General features: G+C 42.3%; 1 protein-coding gene across 9 annotated transcripts in view; it reads right to left on the reverse strand.

The window, feature by feature from the left end:
* cdc42bpab (CDC42 binding protein kinase alpha (DMPK-like) b) overlaps positions 1–19,976 on the reverse strand; it is a 66,722-nt gene that overhangs the window by 42,456 nt on the left and 4,290 nt on the right. The window lies entirely within an intron of this gene.

A 19,976-nucleotide genomic window follows, 5' to 3' on the forward strand; every position in this document is an offset into this window, starting at 1 on the left:
GCTGGTCAACTTGAATAAAACCATCTTGGGCATGTTTTAAAGTCCAAAAGTTTCTGTTAGAGACGCAAATGACCCATGGTTATGGAAACATACTTCTGATAGTTCTGTGATAACCTACTACAAACACAACTACAATATTTCCATATCAGGCTCTGTGACTATCTAATTGGACTTTATCTGAGTGTTTGTGACAGCCTGATTCTCTTTATAGCAAACTACACCGGACACAGCGAGGCTGAATGATAAAACTAGCTATTGTTATGACTACAGTTATGATTCCTGGTGGAAAGGGGACTTGGGAGGAATATGCTAGGGTCACCAATGTTCTCTCACAAAGCTAGACAGATTCCATCTATGCCTGACAAAGTCAGTATTTCCCTCATTTGTGGAAAGCTATTCAACCACTTCCTGGTTTACATGATCCCAGCATGCCAAGGATAACCTGGATTGGCTGCAAGTTCACCAAGGTCAGCATATTGGTTACAATGACACACAGATTTTCTGATAACATAGACATATAAAGCTTATTTTAACTACACAAGGTATTTGATGCCTGTCTATGAAAAAAAAGCGTATAGACAAGCAGGCATTGACATAAAAATACATCTCAGAGTTTAACTTCTACAAACAGTAGCTCTTTTGAGTCAGGGATGGGAGGGCCTGACACTCTGGCCTGTCTGCAGCTCCTCACTGGCCAAACATCACGCTAAACTCATCTGGTTGCCATGACTTTACAAAACCTCCAATGCTGAGGAAAAAGACATTCTCCCACTGTGAAACAGGGAAATGCCTGCTGAAATAAAACAAACAGGTCACTCATAGCTCAACACTCGCTCTGTGTTTTCCTCACACTCCCTCCTGACTCCACTGAGAGCTGGCCTGGCCTGCGACGACCACAGGACCACGGGAAAGTGAGGGTCAGTTTAGTGTACCGTGTCTCGGCACAGTTACAGAGCCAGTGTATGTAGTTATGTCTAGTGGGTGATCACCCATGTTAAATCTGAGTTGGTAAGCGGTGTTCAGCCAGCTGACCAGGATATCACAGCAAGTCCAAACACATAAGGCTGTGACAACTGATTTGTTGTCTCTCACAAGGTGCTCTTGTGCCTCCTTGCTTCTCTTTTTTCACGTATTATCTAACTTTCTGACAGTACAAGTTCCAACAAAAACACTAAGCCAAGAACAGATAATAATACATAGGGAGTAATACATTGCCTGCCAGCTTAGAAAGACCAAGGACTCAGTTCAACAAACACCATATCACACGCAAACAGGAAATCTTTCCCTTCATAGGTCTCCCCAAAGACAAATATCACATTATAATTGTCTGATAAAAAGCGATGTTTTTAATGAACTATGGACATGGACTTTGTATCGGATGCATTGTTTTGCAACGGTCAGTGTTCTAGATCATCTCTTTAAACCTGTCTTCCAGCCTGGACCCTCATCACACCCAACTTCACCTCAACTGATCTGTCAAAGTAGAGTGGGTCACTGGTAATTTTAAACCATATGGCTATAATACAAATCCCATTCACTTCGGGTTTAATTGTTGATTGTACAAGCAGGAGCTTAGAGGGTGGCGGGCCCTAGAGTTAAGGGGAATAGAGTCAGGCCAGTTGAAAGAGAGAAAACACTGATTAGTAGCTGCACACTGACTCAGGAGCTCCACTAAATCAGCCACACGAGAAACATCTTTCAACTCTGAGCCAGGAGCCCACAGGCCTCGTCCACAACAGAGCACACATACAAACATAGAACCATACAAATATGTGTACACATCCAACTAGGTCTATTTCCCTGTATCTGATACACAACTGGTGACTATGTCTCGCCCTGGTCGTGACAGAAATACCACAACCAAGGCAATTATAGAAACAGCTTTTCTTGAGTAGGAAAGTCACTGGGCATTACTTCAACTGCAGGTGGTTTATTGAAGGACAGGGCAGCTATTAAATTGTTATTCCGGTGTGTAAAATGTCTATTACGTGAGTATGCAGGGTCAACAATTAAAACATTCAAACTTCAACAAGAAATGCCTACACTCACACAATCCCCTTATTTACGCTGGGTTCAGTGTGTTTGTACTTTCTATACTATCTGACATGGATTCATAAAGACTCGCTACAACGGCTTTGACAACAAAGAAAAAACACCGCACAGTTTCATCATGCATCACTAGCAAAATATACAGGTAGATTTAAACATAGCAACCGTTACTAAGACAAGGTGTGGCAGAAACCCTTGGCAACACTAGGGGAGGTGGCTATCCAAGCTTTAACATGACTAGAGGTCTTTGTTTTCAGAGAGTTTTGCAATGTGTAGGGCGAGTGAGCCAAGATTGGAAAAAGATGACATGTCAGTCTCATTAAATGTACTGCGTGCTTTGTGGGGAAAACATCCATCCGCAGACAAGCGACGAGTGCACAGTGGAAGACACACATACACTTGTAGGCCGTACTGTGCGAAACACACACGTTCAGCAGCAGGCCTTAAGATGCAGCGAAACTGGAAAAACATGAGTGACGCCATCTAATCCACATAGCCAGACTGGTTTAGCCCAAAATTCTGCATGCTTATCGGGCCCATCTCTCTCCATAGTCAGAGCCATTTTGTGAAACGCAGTAACTACAGGCGAGTGTGTTCACTCACACACAATGGACCTCAGACTGTGTTTCACGCATGCTATGTCTCAAGGGTGTGTTCACGTGAAATTTGGGGAGTGCATGCGTGTGTCTTAGGTGCTACAAGCAGTATGAACTCTCTTATACATGCTTAGTGTCTGTGTGTGACTCAGCGCTGGGTGTAACTTAATTACTGCTTTGTAATGAAATAACTAAATCTATAAGTAACTGAAATTCTTAGAACAAAAAAAATGTATTCCCACTACTGTACATTTTGTTCCTTAATGTTCAGTAAAGTGGCACACCCACTTTAGTTAAAGTTTCTATAAAAAAAAACAGCATAAACTCCATCTACATGAGAAGGCGCTTTTAAAAGTGCAGAATGTGTTACTCATGGAAAATTAACCATGGGGCACTTTGAAAAGTAACCATTTCCACATGATATACATATACGTGTATATTCACTATATGCATGTTAATAGGAATCTGTAACTATTTACACATTGCTGCTATTTTTGGATTTTAAGCAACTGAAAAGAGAAAATTAAAAAAGGGAGCTACACAGGACAAAAGATAATCTATGATGATGCAGCTGGACAAAAACAGAGACACACAGAGGTTGAATGACATTTTAGACATCTGTCACTCATCCATTACAAAAACAGCTTTCCAACTAACGTATCAATCCGTACCAACTCCAGGTGAATTGATAGTTTGGGGGTTTTCAGGATTTCTTTGAGATTTGATTGGAAGGGCTAATACAAAATCATTCAATAGACATAGCTGAATGAATAGTCACTTCCATAGATCATCTTTCTTCAGGACTAAATTGCATGGGAAGGACAAAACTAGAAAGGGCAGAAGACAACTGTGGGATAAAAACAATGAGAGGGAAAAGTCAGGAGAAATGGAGACCGAGTATACCGGGGGAAAAAAATCAAGCTAGAGAGAACTTGAGACTGAGTTGGACTGAGAAAAAGTGAGAGAGGAGAGATGAAAAAAGGCATCAGATACTCAGGCCCAGTCAGCAGCTGAGCCAGTTACAGTAAGTGTCCAACCCTTACACCAGCACCGCACTCCAACCCCATCCCCAATTCCAGAGTGGGACGGAGGGACATCTGGAAGCCATAATGGGTGAGGTAACGGCTAAAAAATGTTGCTCGCAAGAGACAGGGGAGACGGAGAGATGGAGAGAGAGAAAGAGAGGCTTTCCAGGATCTGACATGAAGAGGGAGAACAGAAGAGGGGAGAGGAAGAGACTCATGGATCGCCTTCCTACATCTGAGCAAAGCAGGCCTGCTTGTGGGGGCAAACCTACCACACGTCATAAGCAGTCCGGGAGTTTTGCGAGACTGCTCAAACCTTTGCAGAGGAAATACTCTGCATCATAAATTATGACGACAGACCTGAATAACTTGGGGCTATTATTATACCAGAATCAGAAATGACCGGTCTTAAGGTGAATCACAGTACTGCGCTGACTTGCGCACAGAGCTAACACTGGTGTAAGCCATTTATATTTGTGCGTTCGTCAGTCTGGCTCTGTAACGCCATCCAAACACTAGTTGGCGCTGTGTCTTTTTTAAATGTTTGTTTCTACTTCCTGCCTCGTTTCTGCTGAATTCACGAGTCATACAAATGTCTGCATGTCCAAGCCTCTTCAGTCACCTTACCAATCCTTTAGTGATCCAAAACAATCAATTCGCAGAGAAGCGGCTGGAAATACTGAAGCAAAAACACACTACTCCCCAGTGGACCAATCACAGCTCTTGTGATTACAACTCTGGGGGGTGTAGTGTCAGTTATGAAGCTAGGGTCGGCGTAGGTCTCTGAACATAACGCATTAACTGCAAGTTTGGCTCTTTTTTCAACTCAACTATTCTGACTTCCCTGCCTTTAGGAATGAATCAAATAAATGTCCAGCTTTAAGTTTCGCTAGGTCACAGGCTTACCCATAATTATGGGGCAGGACAGGCTGTTACATTACGTTCCCTTTGAAAACGGCTACGTATGTGACATTGCGGCACCACAGTGTCAGCAGAATATGCACAGCCAACTCAAGAACTGTCCACCAGCTCCTGTATCATTTTCCCAATAAAGCAACTTATGGCCTGGAAATTAAGTAATATTCCCATCATTCCTAAAACAAAGTATAATAGGTTCTTGATTTGTACCATTACAAAAACTAATTTTTTCATTAGACAAGTTTTAAAACAAAAGGACTGATTTTCTATTTTTAGAAAAGTGCTAAAATCTCTTCCACACCCATCATGGCTTATTTGTCTTGTAAATACAAAGTCTTGGTCTGCAAGAAATAACAGCAGCCTCATTACAAAATTACTTCCTGGTTAAACAAAGGCAGAATAAATACAATTAAGTGAGGGCTGAATAAATAGTGCACCAAGGTCATCAAAGGAAAAACTGAAGTGGTGTGATACTAATAACCTAGTCCTAAAAAGGGAAAGGTTTTCTGGGCCAGAGACACTTCAGAAACACCACCCTTTAAGCAATTCAATTGCAGGTAGCTTAAAAACATCCAGGAAATTACGCAAATTACAGATGGAAATAGAACCAGACCCCTTTATGTCACAACCTGAGTTTCTCCCAGCATATGTGAGCTTGGAGGCCCGACCAGCCCCAATAACAGCTTTCCGTTTGTGACACTCTCTCTCATGACACATGCACAAACGTTGGGTACACACAGGTGGTGGGGCACTGACAGAACACATATTTTGTCATGTATGATGCATGTCATCTATCAAAGAAGGGGGAGTAGACCATTAAATCATTGATAAGCACCGGAAGGAAAGGAAAACTGGGAATCACTTACATAGTCTGTAAACATGCCTTAGAGCATTAAATTGCATTTAATGCTAGGCTGCACAGCAGTGACACCAGAATTCCCAGTGCTGTCTGTCTGCAGTAACCCTCCCCTCCCCGCCCCCCTCCACTATACCACAGTCAACCTCAAATTCCCCTCAGTGCCGTTCTCTTTTCCCCCCGTCATCCTTACCCATTTTTCTCTATTTCCATCACTTCATCTCTTTTCCAGGATTTCTGACTCTTTTCTAGTCGTTCCTGAGCAAGTTCTCCAATTTGACCACTTGATTCGGCCTCTTCTCGATATCTCTTTCTCGTCCTCCGTCTTTTCCTTCATCTTCAGTCTGTCTTTACTGCGCTGTCACACTAATAAGAGGGCAGGAATGGTCTGAGGCTATAAACTAGACAATCTGTGCCGCACAGCGTTAAACAAACAAACAGGATGTTCCCAAAATATTAAGAAACCACAAACTCCCAACTAAGAAAAGGAGGGAGGGAGGCAGCGCTTGACAAAACAATAGATTGGATCTAGTGTGTGTTAAAGCTCACACTGCTGCAGCGAGCATGGAGCCTGGCAAGCATCGTGAGAAAAGCTACCTCGGAGTGGCTGAGCTACATCGGTTTCTGCTCTCCTAACACAAAGTTTTTCCCAGTACTTCAAAGAAGTCTCTAAGCCTGCACATCAACCTGTTTAACCCACATCGCAAACAAGTTGATTTACACAATTCTGTGTCAACATAGCATCACGATACCGTTTGCAGATAAAGAGTTACTCTGAAAGAAGCCTGCCAGGCCACATTACCCAGAGCGGCTGGGCTTCCTTACTGTCTGCCACTCTGGTGGTGGAAATGGCAATGCTCCTTTGTACCTCTCCTGTGTGTTGATAACAGCAGAACGATGACAATGATACGGCAGCAGGATGCCAAAATAAGGATGGCGCTGTAGGATTCAAGTCACGCAGACAATCTTGATCATATAATGCTATCAGTGCAAGAACTGAATCCCAACTCAGAATGTGCTGGAAAACAATGTTACCATTATTATTTCCTATATTAATATAGTACATCATGTTGTTGAAAATTACTTAATGAATGTACATGTAGTGAGTTACTATGTGAGATATTCAAAATCAAATGAAAATTCAAATTTTCTTGACTTGATAAATGGGTCATCACAGCTGTGTCATGTTAAGGCGGCAGTTGGTGTCCTCTTTGAACGTCCTTTATTGTACGGGCCAAGGGTCTTTCAGATGGCAGGTCTAAGGGTCTCCCATCAGTACAGATGGACAGGTTAGATTATACACGCATTTCATGTTGATTTTGGACAACGTCATTACTTAAGAAAAAATGGTTTAGAAATGTTTAAAATTTGCAGTGCAGTGATTTTTCACTCTTACAGACAATTCTTCCTGCAACAGCCGAGTGCATATCAAATGATAAGATGTGATGTTCACCCTGAGACCATCTCCCCTTCTCAAATTGTTTCTTGCACTGGAGTTGACCACTGGAGAAACAGGCGATGGCAGCTGTGTGAATCTTTTGCTTTTCCTGCCAGCAGAAACACTTGCTGCTCAATACCAGGAACAAATGACTTTATGGCAGCCTCTTAGAGCCTTCACAAGCCAGAGCTCCCACATGAGCCTGAAAGGAAAATTCACTAAGTGTGGTTACAAGAGCTGGAGCTAGGAATACCGGGCATGTGCTGTGGGAATGTTCAGCAACCCAGACAGTATTTTCCAATACCGAGCGCTCAAAATTCCGGTTGGCACGATGTGCACACAAGAATGTAGCTGTAACTGTGGTACCTTGTCACATTCTAGCAGCACTCCGTAAACTTCGAGATCAGTTAGATCAAAGTCACCAGGCAGTCACTTAAATAAATGTAAGATTTTATTACCAGTGGTTCTCCAGCACCAACATGTCACAACACTCTGACAGATATTACAGCACAAGTTTCCCATTGCCTTTTCTGGGCTCATCCTCTCCCTCTGTTTTTTTCCCCCTTGCTGGATGTCAACAGCCTGTGGAAAATGAGGGGGGTTGTTGCTGTGCTCTGTGGCTCAACTGGTACAGCCCAGCACTGACATTGCACCATTTAAGGATCTGATTCCCACTGGGACCACCCATGCTATAAATGGATCCACCCAAATGGATTAACACATCCACTTGTTGTCCATTTATCAGGGGCTTAGACACAAAAATTAACCCGATGCCAACGAGCATATTTAGACGGATCTGGCGCAGATGGGGGGTTCGTGTCTCAGGTAAATAAGATGGAGAAAGATTGTAGGAACATCAAAGGAAAAGGGACACTGAGGAAAAAGACAAACAGAAGGGTTGAGCAAAGGGAGTCCAATGAAAAGAGATAAAGGAAACAGACAGGGAGGAAAGAGGAAGATGGGTGGCGAAGAAGGGAGGAGGCACAGCAAAGAAGGGGCGTTTGAGATGAAAGAAAATAAAAGAGTGTGATGGGGAGTGATTTCAGAAAACACTGAGATTTCACAGACAGTAAAACTATCTGTATACATGCACACGTAGTTAAACTATTCACTGACATACATGGACATACACCTCCCCCCACTGCTGTCACTGGAGAAAACAACCAGAGTGCCTTACACTATACAGACGACCCAGGTCTTTTCTATCCTACATTAAGACGTGTTTGCAGGCTCCCTGTGGCAATATGTGTCATGATGATGGAGGTAACCCAAGATCCCTTTCATTCTCTGGAAACCTGCCCAGCTAGGTGTGCTCACGCTGAGGCGACAGGAAGGACCTGAAGCGATGGCAAAAACGCAAGTGACAATAGCCGACACAAAAACAAAGCCAAAACTGCTCCATGCTAGAAGTGAGTGTTAATTAAATGGATTTTTACTTTTGTGCTTTAGTTTGTCCTTAAGTTGACATAACCCACTTAAACTCGAACAATCTTGAAAGAGGTAATGGGACCAAAAGAAAGACAGGTGGGGCGTGTGAGAAAGGGACAGAAATCGTAACGCATTTAGAGCATAGCTAGCCTAAAGAACACTGCAGCTTATAATTAAAAAGAAGATAAGAAAGGATAGGACTCTATTTATCCCCGTGGGTTATCTATGGTTATTCATGTATTGTTGCTAATAAGTGAGGTCATCTTCAAAGTTGTAGCTTGCTACACTGTTGCTACCAAAAACCTTCACACACTGACAGAATGTCTGCTTGAAGTATTTATGTTGTATCAGTAGCCTTCAGTTTGTCCTGATGTTTAATTAAACGTTCCGGGAACTATGAATGACCCGGGAATTGTGAGAAGAAATATAAATCAGCTGTATTTCAAGGACGGGCTAATGCTTATCTAACAGTTTTTTGGCACGAGGCATAATTTTCTGGGGTATATTTGTTTCAGAGTTTAAAATAAAAACGGAAAGAATAATAGACCGTATTCATTGCAAACGTAGGAAGCAAAAGCACAGGTGGAATTCTGTTAACAATAAACCAATAGAGCAAGCACAAGAGCTGGACCTCCCCTAAGAGGAATGCAGCCGTCATTAATATGCCTGCGCTTTCTTCAGAGTTGACCAAGTAGTATAGTCAGCTTTGCTAACATTTAGCACTGCACCTAGATGCCTCAGTTATCAGGTCAGACACAGGAAACAGCAATGAACAATGCTGCACTGTGTCCCTTTTGTCTCCATTTCCACACTCTGAACTTTTGAGACAACACTAGAAATGTGTAGCCTGTTCTAACCTGTCTGGTACGGTGCAATTTGGACACTTGCCACTCAATCAAACTTGCTATACAGTTATAATGAGTATCCAACTATACATCAGTTGAAAGCAGCTTCACAGTTAAGTCCAAATGGTGCGTTACCAGACTGATAAAAGCTGTGTCTGGTTACATCAGGCCAACTTCAACTTCATAACCCATCACTTACAGGGTCTTCCAGCAATAACAAAGTAAAGCAAAAATCATTTTGAATTGAGAATCAAATCACTCACAATACCAGGAATCATAATTAAACTGTGATTTGTCATGGCTTACCACACATAACATTTATGGTTACATAATGTGTCTTTGCTTTGTACTGGAATTGGTCTGAGAGAAAGATTAAATTGTGAGGATCAGTAAACCAAACTCTTCCTGTTTGTGTCTACACACTGGGATGTGTTTAGAGGAAAGTAAAACCCAAAAATACAGATATCAGACAGTAAAAGAGAAAATCGATGGCATGCTATATAACCCAAAAATAAAAATGGAACTCCTTGCTAATACGACACTGCAGCAAACTTTTCTAGGGCAGGTGGTGGCCCCTCTTGTAACAAAACAATAATGGGTAGGCTGTGAATTTAACGGACACTGAAATCTGGAGAAAACCACTAAATTACCACTTTCTGCTCCCAAAATAAATGGAGGGGACTGAAGTGCTACGCTATATATACACTTCCCCCTCTGCTGCAGCCATGCACAGCAGACACTTTCTAGGCCACAACCAGTCCCCGTTACTGCACAAAAGACTAGCTTGGCTACTAATTATAACCTCCAGAAGAAAGGTGTCAGTGCTGGGACTTGTAACCAAAAGCATCCTGAAAATATGCATCAGGCCACAGCTGGGCGAGCTGGGACATGCTGCCCGTTCACAGCAGGAGGAAGGCACACATGTGACCATTACTAAAAAATTCATTATATTTGCAAGTGAGGATATCGTGCAAGCTAGGATCCGAAACTAACAGAGATGCAAAGATTTGATCTGGGCAGGGCTGGGTCTTTTCCAAGTTGCTATTAAAGAGAGACTATCCAATGTTATATCACAAACATAGATGATAAGCAAAGAGGATGCTTAGTCCTTTACAAAGTTTACTCTTCCCAACATAAACGCTATGACTAAATTGGGCTAAATATAATCCAAAAGCACAAAGGCGAGTGTTTTGTTGTTGTTGTTGTTTTTTAAAAGAGTGTTTATGTCCATGCTTAAATCAACAAGGCAATGAGAGCCCCATATTTTCAATGAATTCAGGTAAATGGACCACCAATTAAATGATCCATCCAAGAGTTTACCTGGTAGGGAAACTCAGGCCTTATCCATTTAGGACTGATCCGTAAGCTCAGTCCCAATGCAGTAAGCTACGAGAACAAACAGCGGCCACGCAATAGGAGGCAGACACCTAGATAACTGTTACGAGGCTAATGACCTCACTGATAAGTAGATTGAGCCAGCGTGGGAGGCTACAGGGGGCGGGCCCTTGTTTTGACGAGGACGTGAGACTTCTAGGTGATCGCAGACACCAACTATCTCATCAGGCTGATAAACCACAGGCTGCACTTTGCAGTGTCCTGAATGTAATACAGAGTGGGACAAGGCCTGTTTTGCAACTGCACTGTTACACAACATACATGGCGCTCCTTGGGACCATTCACTTCAGAGTAAATATTTGAAATATTCGCAATTAAAAACAATAAATCTAGATGAAAACAAAGACCGGTATTTATGGCTAACTGACCACGTGCTCTGCACCTCTATAAAACAATAATTGCAATCACAGCTGAGCAAGCAAGCAGGTGATTTTTCGAGTTGGTGATTTGATTATTGTGCTTGGGGCCATAGTAAAAGTGTATATACTTATGAAGAATTCAAAGAATGGCTTCTTTTCTTCTTCTTTTCCTTTTGGTTTTAGCAGCAAAACATCCTCTAATGTAGCATATCCTGCTAAATTGTTTAGAGCACTGATGAATGCATTTGTGCCCTCCAAGGCAAATGTCAGGTCATTATCTATCTTCATTTTTCTTGTTACATCAGATAAAGTCCCGTTCAAGACTCTGCCTTCCACAACGCACGACTAATGTATAAGGTTTCATCTGAACATTAGAGTAACGCTTGCAGCTCCGCTCCGCCCAGTCGCTACACAAAATAAGATTTTCCAAATTCGGTGTAATAACAAACAAAAGACAGAAACAGAAATTTGTGTAATATACGTGACATACACTTCCTTTTTTTAACAAAATATGATAATGGACAACAGATAGAAAATATTGGGTCATTCTAAACAGATTTCTACTCAAACTCGGCCCAATCTGACGACTACAAAATATGAGCAATCAATAAACAGGAAGGGGAAAAGCAAATGAAGTAACTAATGTGGTACTTTTTAGTCTTGTTGCAAACGCCTCAGGGTAAAACAATTGGATTTGGGGGGTGATGAAATTTACTCATCAGCAGCATGTCAAATTGTTGTGTCTGTATCATGACCTTCAGCAGAGGGAGGAAACAGCGCGGGGCAGCTGTCTATATATAGGGGTGAACAACAGAGACGACTCTGGAAAACAATTGAGATGACAATCAGAGAGACCACAGGATTTCCACCAGAGACTTCTCAGAGGAGACGCAAGATAGGGACAGCTGAAGATAGCGGGCAGTGGGTTAGTCAGGCCGCATATACAATTCATTGGAATAAATAAGAGATTTTAAAACATCCACTTCCAGTCTTTCAGTTGTGCCACATTACACGTTTACCCACAACCCACAACACCCCTTTCAAAACAGATGCCACAAAACCACCAAATCACTGTCTGAATTTAACGGCGCTGAAGAGGAAACATGCATATGAGTGAATGTGTAACCAGATTGCCAGGCACTGCACAGGGGTTTCATTTTATCACTAAGAATCTACCCAGACAACACAGTGATTCAGTCCTCTGCTGAAGCTCTGAGGGACAATCAGATCAGTTGCATGTGAGACCCACCGGTGTGAAAGAGCGCCATTCAGGTGAGAGACGGATGAATGCTTGCTGACAAACCGCTCGCCCATCCAACATTATTTGAGTCATGCGTCTCCACTATGAAAGACAGTGAGGTCAGAACAGTGAGTGCAAGAGACAAGCGCGGATAAAGCGGCACAGATATATGGACAGGCCTAAAAATAGGTCAGGTCATTGTCAAATTCACCAACGCACCACAAGCCAAGGTCAACACACCGTTAGCGTCAGCTATAGCAAGAGGCACTGAGGCAGAGGAACAAAGACTGCAACATCATGTTGACTGATATCTTCTTCATCGAATCCGAGCCAACTCTGTGGGCTTTACTAATTATTTCAACTATTTCAATTTGTCCTCATCTGTCATCTTCTTTGCATAATTTTTCACGATTCCTCTTTCATTATCCACTTAAGAAGATTGAGCAGAAATGCCACAAAATGCAAGATTGAATGCTAGTGAGTCAACAGCAGAGTGAACAAGCACAAGGGCTGTTTCAGTGAGAATTGCTTTTGTAAATCTAGAATTAAATTTGAGGTTTATATGTATTCTTACCAGATACTTAAAAGGTGTCCGTCACAATTCATCTGTCATTGAAATTCTTCAGAGCGTAACTACATCAGCAAGATTGCTGCGGAAATAGCCACTGACAATGTGGCAGTCCTTGAGATAAGTAACACATTCAGCCATACAGAAGGTACACTAAAACTAAAACTGTTGCAGCATCTGATCCCAGATCAGCCAAACCACTGCCGTTTAAATATTAAGTGGGAATGAGAGGGGCTAAAAATAAAACTGTTGTCTTTCTCTAGGAGAATATAGAATATAAATCCGGTAAGTTATATGAATAAACTTCTGACTTGGCCTGGCAGTTCTCAAGCTTCTTAAGCATTATGTTCACTTTCACGCTAAAATAGGGATAACCCTGATTTTCATGTAACCCAGATAACACAAGAGCGGGATGCATACATGTGGAAATGAACACTAACCAAATTGCATTTGGGTGGATACTGTGAATCAGAAGTGTACAAAAATTAATCAATTAAAATCAGTTCCTTTAAAACTGAAACGTCTGACTGGCTAAACCTGTTTCGAGTCTTACGTGAATGCACATCAATATCTACTGATGTCAGTTTAAAAGTTCTGCACATCTGCATCTGATTTAAAAGCTGCGTCATTGCAGCACCACTGATAAGAAGTGGGGACAAAATTTACCCTTGTCCACGTTTTCTGAGCAGCCCGGGATTCAAGGGAGTCTGCTTGTGTAACTGCTACACTGCTGCTGCATTGTTGAACCGGTCTTGCTAAGCAGCTAATTTGGAAACTAGTCCTTATTTAGCTTAAACAAATTCAAAGGGCAAATACTGATCCTTTCCATTTGACAAGAAGCTTCCTTTACAGATATGACAGCATGAGACAGAGAATCAAAGCCTGTGTGTGTGTGTGTAGATGCAGCAGAGGCGCTTTATTATAAATGCAGCTCAGCTCTATGCTGTCAGAACACTGCTGGCCGCACTGACTTGTCTGACTCTGTGCGGATGCCTCTTTTGCATACACTAACTTAAAGTCTGTACTGTTCCAATAAGACACGTGTCTGCATACATCCAAAATGAATGATATTGTTGGTGCATGCCCTACACAGAGCCACAGGCCAACCCAACCCTCGTCTGTCACTAGGCAAAGCTAGGATGCAGCAGTCTGGAAGGGAGGTGGGGAGAGGAGCTGTGAGAGACAGGAAGGGGAGGGGGAGGGCAAGAGGAGGAGAGAGCAAACAGAGGAAATAAAGGACAGCAAGAGATAGAATAGAGGAGAGGACTACAGAGGGAGGATATGGGGGCAAAGGCATGAGCAATAAGATATGTGCAGCATTACAAAGCAGTAAAGTAAAAGCAAGGCAGATCGAGTCAAATTACAGACTGACACTGAGCTAAACAATGAAAGCAAGAGCAACACTAAGAGCTGACAGGCAGACAGAAGGAAAGCAAATGGGGTGGGTGGCGCTGGTGGACAAAGAAGCAGACCTGGCCTCATCTAAACAGCTGTCGTTCTCCCTAACATTGCACCTCAGCTCTAAATTCCACAGGCAGCCCGGCTATGAGGGGCTGGGCCTGAGTCAGCGCTTTTTACACACAGAGCTGAGCCCTCTGCTCAAAGCAGCCAGGGGATGCACTGGCTGCAGCACGTGCAGAGGGGGCATAAAGCAGCCACTGCCAGAGGTGTGGAGCTCAGCTCAGAGTTTTTTTTTCTACACAGGAAGGAGTGGCGGAGATGGAGAAGGAGATAGAAAATCTACAGAAACAGTTAAACATCTGGTGAAAGTGAAATTCAAATCCAAAAAAAATAAAAAATAGGTTCACATTTGACTTTGTTCCCCCTCAGGAGTCTGGTCTGAACCACTCGAGTGTCACTTCAGTACATCATGTTCTGAAACCATAGTTGTTGACAAATCTTAAAACTGATTTCTGGCATCAAAACAATATTTCCTAATTGAAATGATACGGCAAAACTGATGATCATAGTAGCCGTATTATTATGCAAATCTGAACAAGAAAGTTACTGATACATCTAAGTGAAAGAAAGTCAGGACACAATAGCGCAGCTGTTGCAGTAAGCGAAGAACAGCATCCCCATTAATAAAACATATCCTACGCACCTAGGCTATCATCTAATGTGCTAACTGTGCTGGTGCAAACGGGAATTTACTTTGAAACAAAACAAAACAACAGTAAACAATAAAATGAATCGGACTAACTCTATGTCCCCGCTACCATGCCCACCACGTGCGGACATGAGCAGAGGCGAATTGAATTTCTTGGCACCTCCTCATACTACCACAGATGGGATTCCACGCCAAATTCCCTGGTTCATTCTCTGCATGTCAGAGAAACATCCAGTGATAGAAGAAAGTGGGGTGGAAAAAAAGGAAACTGGGGGAGGTTAAACAAAAGGGCCAAAGAGGATCACATGCTGCAATGTTCTTCCATGTTATTTATGAATTCGTGCCCTGGTGAGGATCCTGGGATTATATGAACACTTCAGAGGTTTTCACCAGGGCTCAGACACAATGGAGACACAAAATTCCAAAATTTATACAAATAAAAACTTGTGTAATAAGATTAAATTTAACATTTCTGCCTCTTTGAAGTCTGTCTTCAGCCTTCCTTTGCACGGAATCAGCATGTCACAAAACGTCAATATTATGGTGAAATAATTAACAAATGATATATTCAGTCTGAATTGAACCCAGCATAACGTGCAAGCTAAAGTGTTTCTATGGCTTCTGCTCAAGAGTCTTATATTCCCTAATCCCAAGATTTTGCTTTGGTTAGGTATATAGTTTCCCCCAGACTGGGAATGATCCACATAATATTTGTCTTCTTTCCACATCTAAGGCATAACACATTAAAAAAAAAATGGAAGAAATACACTATTGGAGAGGATGTGGTGTTTATATTATAAAGCCGGTAGTTGAAGGAAGACATTACCCAAATTAATTTAACTTAACACTTCGACACAAAGATGGAATATCCTTTCAATCTGCTGTATCCATTCAGTCAAAGCTCATTTCTCATATAGATTGCATATAGTTTTGAGAATAAATACCCAGCATGTGTGTGTTTGTGCCTTTTGCTTACATCTTTCTCAGGAAGGCCAGTGTGGATACATTCCCATTCACGGAAACATACTACCGGTTCACTGAGTATGGGAAGAGACGAAACTATGCAAGGGCGAGCCTTTGCCAGCTGGCTGTGGGACTATTTCAGCTGAACGTTTGGAGGGGTTGAGCAGTTCTCCCGAATTCACCCTTTGACAACATTAAAAAAAAAAAAGTCCTGTGAGAATACAATGTTACTTTGTCTGTGGCGTTGATGAGTGTGTCACTGGTGCAGACTTTGCTGGCAAAAAGAGACTTGCTAATTGCTCTTCTGAGTTGAAGAGTCATTATGGGGAGAGTAGACAAACATTTAGCCTTCAGTATGAACGGTGTGAAACAAAATACTTAAAAGCGTTAGAAGTAGCACTAAACCCTTTTAAAATTTCACATAAATGAAACACACCTCTCATGTTAATGCCAATAGGTTTGCATGGGCAGTAAGTAATAGAGTTAAACCACTGGTTGAGGTTGTGGGAATGTGAACGCTGGGTACTAAATATAAACCATGACAACGGCTAACAAGCTGGAAATTATGACATTTTTTTTCTTTGCTAATGCAAGTATACAGTGTACACCTTTGTGTCCATCCAACAGAGACTGACTTATTTTCAAAAGTGATGAGCCACTGGCAGCCAACGGAGCAGCTTCATTTTCATTTGGTCTGAGAACACTCGTCCAAATGAGGGACAGACAGCTGAATGGAGAAGTCGGCCAAATCCAAATAGCAGGCACTGATGGGAAAGACTGAAGCAGAAAAGGAAATAAGGAAAGGAAAGAGATGGAAGGATGAGAAGTACGGGTGAAGAAGAGAAGGAAAAGAGACGAGGGAGGAGAGGCCATTTGCAGTCAGATCCCAAGGGTCCTGAGAGGCTGGCTAATGACCTGCGCTACGGTCTGTCCTCTGGGACATGGAGAAAGGAAGCTAACCTTACCTCTGCTACTTTTTAATGACATGTCACAATTAGAAGCAGGCGCGTCTCTGCCTTCCAAGCTCCTAGACGGATCGACTAAGTGTTTTTAAAGGCCATCTGTGAATATGATGTTGCTGAAAATGCCATGAATAATTCCCCGTGCACTCATTCCCCTGCTAAAGGTGCAGTTAATCATCCAACAGTGCCATCAGGTATCACAGGTGCCAGTTAATCCATCACTCCTCGCTGGTAGTCCCATCAGAACTTCTACAATATGACAAAAGTCTCTTGACGTCCCAACACAGGAAACCAGACAAACTTCATAGCAGGAAGTCATGAATCCATCATGTTTCACATTAAAATGACAAAAAGTCACCAAAACTATGACTGGCCTGTTACTTATTTTTTTTTTCAAACATTACATCTTAATTATTGTCAGACTGGAGTTTCCCATATTAAATGTTCAACTGAGTGACTCTGAATAGTTTTTGGGAAACTCCCTCAATCCTATTCTACTTTGAAGTCGACATGAGAACATTTGATACCACTCTCAAACCTGTATAGCAACTACAAAGATACGACCAGTACTCGGTTAAAGTAGCCAAAGAATTAGAAAATATAGATTGGATATGTCCACATGTATATCCACATTCAGCATCTCTAAAGCCTACTGAGTTGTATGGTGTCTTCTATGTTAAATCAGTTTAAAAATAAAAATGTATAAAAGCAACACACTGTAGTTTTACTGGCAACCTTGGAGCAGAACCAGAACAGCTCTTATCTACTGTTGTTGTTTTTGTCTCTACCACCAGCAGCCAACCAGCTGGTACTGACCTGAACATTTCACATCTAACAATAAAGCAAATACCTAAAAGTGCTTATGCCAAAATGTATCCATGTTTCAGGCACTTAAACAGATTACACAATCTTTTGTTTGTTTGGAATGCCGCAGGTTATTTAGACAAAGAGAAAATGAAATGAAAGAGTAAAAAAGCCTAATAAAGTGTAAGTGGCTGCTAGACTTCCCCCTTTGGACACTAAACTATGGTGTGAATTAGTGGACAGCGAGCGAGGACAGGATACATGGGCCCCTCTGCCATGTCTGATTGTTCAGGAGTCCCTTTAGGACAATGTAAAAAGCTGTGTGTGTATGTGAAAAAAATGACAAATACTCAAAGAGCTTGGGGTTTTCAAGTGATCACGCTGGCATCTGCTGTGTATGTGTCAACATCCACCAGCAAGGAAGTAAACATTGTGACCTTGCGTCTTCCCACCAACACCAAAACGCTGGAAATGAATGAGCACGGAGTACACAATGACACAATGCAATACAGCTGTCCCGCTTCCTGGTATGACATCATGTACCCTTCGGATCCGCACTAGCTCAGTGAGTCCTTGCGGTTCCTTCCTGTCTCTGTGCCTGCTACACCCTGTGGATAGCCCGATAGGAAATGGCCAGAGAGGTAACGAGGATGTCCTCACAGCGACCAGCCCACACAGGATTCTAACGTCTGATACAAACACCGACAAACAAGACCTTAGACAAGAGATAACGTAGGCTGACACAGATGGTCAATGATGCTTACAAGTATTTTCACAACCGTTATTTGTGGTTGAGCTGTGATTTAGAACATGTCACTGTCAACTGTTTACAAGTGATTTGAAATTCCCGTAATGAGACAGCAACTATTTCAGTTTCTTTCTTTGTCAGTTTATTATCGTCTCAAAGCATCTCGTCCTCGTCATATAATACTGTTTCACAATCTACTCTCCACTCCCTATTAACTTCCTAAGGATGGCAAAACTCAAAGCACTGGAACACCTTTCCTGCTTTCTTTATCTCCACTTGAACTGGGCTCGCTGCTACAACACAGTCGGCAAAGTAGCTAGCAGTCACATCGCTTAAAATAGTCCACACACATGAAGATCAAGAATTCTGAGGCTTAAAGGGTTGCGAACTTTAAAACTGAATTTATCTTTTTTTTTTACAGAATCACTGCTCTTCTCGTCTGTACAAGAACAGGAGTAACAGGGAGGAACTAAAGTCTGAGCACTACAAGATAGGCAAGTTAGGAAAAACCACAATAATAAGTGTGTGTGTGTGTGTGCGCGTCTCCGCTGCGAGTAGTGTGTGCGGCATGCTGCCAATGAAAGCCTTGCAGGGTGGAGCACACATCAGCTGCAGCTGAACAGCTGGCCACTGCAGACTAAAACTGAGCCGGATGGAGAAAAGGTCAAGAAGCCTCCCCCATGTTTGCCAACTGTGACCTGGCATGGTTTCCCATTTTCATTTGACTGTCCAGCAATTCATTTCTCAAATCATGAAGGAATGGGGACCAGTCAAGAAGCAGGTCATGATGGGGGGGCTGTTTGAGAACTGAGACTGTAATCGGTTTTTCAGGCATCAACATCATGGATGGGCTTAGACAGAAATACTAATACAAACGGCCAACATAAACCACAGGTCAATGTGAAACTGAGAGCGTCGCATTCCAGTAAAATCATTAGTCATCCTCATTGAGAATTGCTTGTTCTGTAGAAAAAAAGGAGTTGGTGTAGTTCATCTGTTTAGAAATATGTATTCTGCGAGGAATCATTTTCAGCCTTCGTGTTAACTCTGTAATGTCTCCATTATTTTAAGGTTTAAGGCAGTTGTTTTATATTAGCAACAATCAGTAACATAAAAATATTTTAAATTTGACACAACTGAATGCAAACACCTGAGATTACAAATAGGTAGGATGATTAACTGGCTTGGATTGAATTGCACAAGCCAGGGTTAAAAGAATAACCATGAGCGCAGGCCTCAGCCAGTGTAAAACCTGGGGTATATGTAAGGAGTCAGGATACAGCGTACTTTCCCGTGTTCATTTCCCCTGTGGCTGCAGGTCATGTAGGGGTCTCTATTTCAGCTCCAATGAGGTCACCAAACAAGAAGAAAAGCAAAACCGATGCAAATGTTTGCCTTCTCTTCTGGCTCATATACGTTCTCAGGAGGAAAAAGGAGTATTGCTGCACCTTTGTCACGACTGTGCTGCTTTGGCAAAAAAAAAAGGTACACGGGCGAAGTGACTAAGCTACAATGATGCGCCTTTGCTGTGAAAGGGGGGATGTGGATGTGCAGCCTCTGTGTGGCTGACAAAGGCAGATCACTCACAAGCTGAACATGTCTTAGATTTCATGGGGCCCATCTTGAACCATTTTGCTGTATGTAGGATTAAACTGTGTTTTGAGTATGACTT

The sequence above is a fragment of the Mugil cephalus genome, chromosome 21 (genome assembly GCF_022458985.1).
Source record: "Mugil cephalus isolate CIBA_MC_2020 chromosome 21, CIBA_Mcephalus_1.1, whole genome shotgun sequence".
NCBI classification, from domain to species: domain Eukaryota; kingdom Metazoa; phylum Chordata; class Actinopteri; order Mugiliformes; family Mugilidae; genus Mugil; species Mugil cephalus.